Below are 6,000 nucleotides of genomic sequence, written 5' to 3' on the forward strand. Positions count from 1 at the left end.
TTTGCCTTGTAAGTGGCGGAGTCCGCCATTCAAATGACACGCACAACAAAACATATTTGGTTGGTATATGTATAGCTACAGCAATATATAAAGAAGACATTTGTCATGTAATGTAAACACATGCACAAACTGCTACTTCAGATTAGTTTCTCTGAGGGCGTTTCTTGTAATAAACATGTCATTTCATATGGAAATCTGTAATTCTGGGATTGCTGAACACATTCAAATGAACAGACACATTATAACCATAACCAAGTTCTTTGAGTTTCCTAAACAGAACCTGTTCACCATGCTTTAGTTACGAGGAATGGATGAGGTAGGAAAACTAATGAAAGGCTGATAGAAAACATAATGTGGACATCATTGTACATTTTCATCAAAAAATGTAGCTGCTACTGTAAAGAGAGAAAGAGTAGTAGTAAACTCCTACACTTGAGTCCTACGCGTATATATATTCACGCACAATGCATTTTACATCAAATGTCATTTATAAAACACCTTCAGAATAAAAGTCACATGAACATAGCCCATGAATACTTTATTTTGTGTTTTTTGCTTCTCCAAACGTATTGTATGCTAATACATGATTGTCTTTATAACCACGACACCTGCATTCTAATTTCTACACAGCAACAGAAGCTCTCTAAATTTAAATCTATGGCAATTGGCTCAGGTTATCAGTGGTTTACTGTTCACTGTCCATTTTCGTTATTTGGAGAACGTCCTCTCATACTAGGAAGTCCTGTCATACTAATCTCAGCATGAGACAGACAAAAAGAGAGGTAGCAAGTGGGGTTTGAGTGACAGCATGCATTTCATCAATGTTTTCTTTCAGCGCACGAGGCGGGCGAACGTAAATAGTGTAAATAAAAGCAAGGACATTCTAAAAGGCCTGTAGTCCGCAGGTAGTGCATGGGTGGCTATTCAACTTGAAAACAATTTCAAACGGCTGGAGATCGTGGACAAAAAAACACTTCTGTGGCTTGTGTGCTGGTGTGTCACCATGTGTTGGTCTGATGAACGGGATAAACAATATGCTGCACAGAAGAGAGAGGAACTGTGATCAGAAAGCAACACATTTACATTTGATGAAACAGGAAAGGTTGTGGGACCATATAAACACTAGTTTCTCTGAGGTGGAAGCCTAAAATGTTTGGATTGCAGTCTTGCATCCAGAAATCTGTTATTTAACCTTCTGCTATGATAAAAGTTGCAGTCAGGCACTTGCTGTGGTAATATTAGTGCTGGAACTGATAGAAAAATTTCATTGTCTAGTGTTTTGTGGTGTAGATACTGCATGGCGCTTGTTATAATATTGACCTCATTGGTTTTCAGGGCTGGACCTGCTTCGTTAATGAACTGGCAGTCTCTTGAAACATTCAGTGGATTGTTTCCAAACTAATATAAGGTTCAGGGTTGTTTTACAAGACGATGCTGGGAGTAATGCATAATAAAATATGATAGGGTTGAAAAGTGGATGGCAAAAAACTGAAGTAAATTAATTCCAGTGGCAAAGGTGCAACATAGTGTCCTGAGTTCTGGGGTTGTTGTTGTCTCCTGTATCTTATTGTCTCTTGGAAAGTTTGACAGATGTGAAGGTTTCCATATAAGTTGAGGCTTTATTAATTCCTTATATTATTGGGCAACAGGTTGTAAAAATCTCTCAGGTATATCTTTCACCAGTACAAACCTTTCTTTGTCTTTTAGCTAGCTTGTTTAGTTCATCATGAAGTCATATGTAATGGACAGTTTGACTACTTATGTAGACAAACCTATGTGCACTTATTAACAATATTAACAAATTATAACTGCAGACTTGATGGCTTATTAGAAAGTGAGAAACTGCATTATAACTACATTATCATCAACAGAAAGGACAAACACAGACAAAATAATTTTTCACAACCTTGCAACCCCAAAGTTTAAAGGGGTACTCCGCAATTGAGTGTTGCACTTCCAAGTTCTGGGACAAATTGACACATCACACTGATTACATCATCAGGGTTATTTTTAAACATTAGAAAGCTCCCTCCAGAGCAACAGAAAACATTATACAACCTCATTACCAGGCTGATTTGTACTCATTTTGACGAGTAAACTGAACTGTATATGTAAAATCTGTGGCATGCACCTTTAATTTAACCTTTATTTACCCAGGAGAAAGCCTGTTGAGATATAAACTCATTTCCAAGGTAGCTCTCTCCAAGAAAGGCAGCAAAACAACATTTAAAAGCTTCATTGACACACATATGACAGTACAATACATATTAACATCTTCTAAGACACCTACATACACTTAAGAAATCCAGTCTATGGGAAACGTCTACTCTTACTTCTGACATCTGCAATCAAAATAATATCATAATATGATCAAAAGTCATGAATCACATTTTGTGCTTATTTTGTAAGCATGTGTCTGACTGTATTTTCATACATCTTTATGTAAAGAAGCATTACGTGTGTTTATGACAGCATAAAAGATCATATTGTTGCACATTGTTAATGACCCCAAAGTAACAGTTGCTACATGCTAATATGTGCTAGAACACATTACTCATGCATCTAAACTCCATTTCCTGTTCACTTCTTTTGAGCCATGTTGAAACATTCCATATCTGCTACATGCTCATACGTGCATATATGGACATTTGTAGATCAGAAGATGCACATAAACAGATTTTCCTGAACATAACCCCAGCAGAGATGTGATCTGGTATCCTGTGTGCATGTAAAAGCACTCATTTAGTCATGGTGTAGGAGAGGTGGTTCTTTAAACCGCCTGTCTGAGCCCGAGTCATTTACATAGGTAATGGTAGGGGTAGTGCTCAAAAATGTGTGGGGGTGGAAAATATACAATCCTCCACCAGCATACAAAAACAGCCAGAGAGAGGGAGATAGGGAAGAAAGAAAGAGAGGCAGAGAGGGAGATGTAGGTGTCAGGCTCCTGAAGCACTCTAAAATGATGGGTAATTACATTTCAAATTACCAATGGGAACAAGAGCGAACTCCCTGACTTTGGTGCGCAGGGAAATGCATTAAGAGCGCTGAAATCAGTGAGCAATAGGTAATTTCTAGAATTCCTGTGTTTAGGCAGTGCTGATTTGCATAGCTGAAAATACCAGTTTAAAGGGCCACTTCACTGAACAACAAATCAGATTTATTTTGCATCTCATTTCAGATACATCCCAGAACTATCCACCTTGTTACACAATTTCATTTGGACTTTTGGTTATTTTCAGAATCAGCGAGTTGGTTTTCCGGTGGTAATACGACGGGATGCAGAATGTTTCCAAAACAATCTGAAGTTTAAAGCTGCACCAGGACATTTTTGTTACATGAAAGCACATCTGTTGTTTCACTCTAACATAATAATAACAAAATACCGGTACTGGCACTAAATGAGTAACCTGGTGTTGGGAATAGCCAGTGGCATAAAATATCGTCACAGCTTTGAATTAAAGATACACTGGGGTGTTTTCTTGTAAACAAACATGTTTATGTTTATATTCAGTATGTCTTACTAAAACACATTGTGTTTATCTCCTAACAATAAACATTCTTTCTGCTGAAACATGCAAATCTGATTTACTAAACATTCTGAAACCTGGATTGTATACATTGGTGTTTACCATAGACTGTATAAAAAAGTGGAAGTAGTCTCTGTGACGTCACCCATTGGTTTGTGGACTGCGGTTTTGAAGCCTCAAGTTTGGCAGTTTGGCCGCCGCCATGTTGATTTTTTGCAACCAGGAACCAGACTTCTGATTTTAAGCAGGATGATAATTTTGTATAGCGAAAAACAGGCTTAAAACAAAACGTACTTACTAGAAAAAATTAACAGCCAATTCCTAATAAGCTTTTTAAATGGCGCTGGTTAAATTTACACAGTGCAGTGTATGAGTCACTCTTTTGCAGGTACATAGCTACGTATCTTGGTGTGTTACCGCCACTAACTGTCAATGAGTTGAATAGCTAGGGATGTGATTTAATGCACTACTAATTTGCAGTCAGCAAGAATGTGTATTGCACATGTGCCTCATTCTGCAAGTGATGCAAACACAACAGGACCCAGCTCATCAAGACGTTGTTCCATATAAGTACTGAAGGTCAAAAACTCCACAGCGAAATAGGAATTTTGTTCGAAACAGCAACGATGTCTGTAACAACATTATTGCTAATGCTAACTTCATGCTAATATGCTCACACAACAATCCTAAGATGCTGATTCTTAGCAGGTATAATGTTTACCATGTTCACCATGTATCAGTTAAGCCTGTTAGCATGCTAACATTTGCTCCTTAGCACTAAACGCAAAGCAAAGGGGAACATGAATGTTTGTTCAAAATTTCAAGGTAATCTATAGTTGTCGGGACATTTTAATCATAGTCTCAAATGTGGACCTCATGGTGGTGCAAAAGAAAAAGTCGCCAAAGTCATTAGGATTCCTCCTCTGGCGACCATTGATTGCCAAAATGTATTGGCAATCCATTAGCTGAACTGTCTTAATTGGTTCAAAGGCATCACATGATCACACAAGGTGCATGTGCTGTGTGAGTTTTAGTGACTCACTTAATTTGATTTCTGAGTGTTAAAGGTTGGAGCTGTCCATGTGTATAAGTGCCTACAGCAGCTTTAATATATGGTAAATATGTAAATCAAACAAAATTCAAAATTGTATAAAATAAGCAGATTTATTATTAAGGTTTATTGGTGGTTTACAGTTATACAGCTAAGAGTTTGTGACTAAATTAAAGCATTCAATGAAGTGCTCCAACATGTGGAAGAAATACCCACAAAATCCGTCCAATCAATGTCAATCAAAGCAGAGGCAAAGAAGATTTCAATATGTCTATGAAGATTCTCAGTCATCCAGGTCATAGTTATCCAACGAAGGTTAAAGTCAAGGGCAACTGGACTTGGTTGAAGATACTGGAAGACGTTTTGTCTCTCATCCAAGGGACTTCTTCAGTTCTGACTGACTGGTAGGGAAACTCAGCTATTTAACCTCAGTGGGGTCGTTTGCTAGGATTGTCGATACTGCTGGTTTGTTAGTGTTCCTGGTTGCTGTAACGACAGTCATTACAGTCGTTAGAACTACCCTAGGCCAAGACTGAACGACCATCGTTGGTATCTTCACCTGAGGCCAATAGGTTACGTTTGTTGAGTTTCCTGGGAAGTGATGCTGTCCTTTCATCACTTCCCAGGAAACTCAAGGTTAAATAGCTGAGTTTCCCTACCAGTCAGTCAGAACTGACGAAGTCCCTTGGATGAGGGATGAAACCTCTTCCAGTATCTTCAACCAAGTCCAGTTGCCCTTGACTTTAACCTTTGTTGGACAAGATTTCAGTAGGTCATTTTACACTTTATATACTGTAAATATGCTTTCTGTGATAAAGGATTTTAGTTTTAAGTTTTAATTTTTCTTTGTATTAGATATCAAAAGAACTCCAAACTTTGAACATGACTTGACTACTAGAAGTGAACATTAATATCAGGCGAGAACAATCTTTAATCCTTTGAAGGCACTGGGAGTTACAAATAATTCAAAGAAATGGAAATCTAAATGCCATTGAAGTAAGCCTAATAAAATTCTGAATAGTTTGTTTTGTGGCCTACGGGAAATAGCGGCTAAAACCAAATCTGTGCGGCAGAATAACTCCTCTGCAAGTGTTTCTATACCAGTCTGAGGGGAGCTGTGAGTCCCCCCCCCCACTATATTTCTTTTCATTTTTGCGGCTCCCTGGCTGACTGGTCAGATTGCTGCTATGGAATGTGCTGTGGGACAAAAGGAGCGGAGATCCAGAAACTCAGTGACCTCCTGGAGAGGCCTCCCTCTCTTTCACCCTCTCGCTGTTCATCTCCTCTTACTCTGTTTGTCCACTCTCTCTCTCTGTCTGTGTTTGTATCTTATTCTCTCTGTTGCTTGTTTTCCCTCTCTACTTTTCATGCTTTCTATCTGTCTCTCACTCACTCTCAGTGAGGTTGCTGTACTTGATGTGG

The sequence above is a fragment of the Micropterus dolomieu genome, linkage group LG01 (genome assembly GCF_021292245.1).
Source record: "Micropterus dolomieu isolate WLL.071019.BEF.003 ecotype Adirondacks linkage group LG01, ASM2129224v1, whole genome shotgun sequence".
Classification (NCBI taxonomy): domain Eukaryota; kingdom Metazoa; phylum Chordata; class Actinopteri; order Centrarchiformes; family Centrarchidae; genus Micropterus; species Micropterus dolomieu.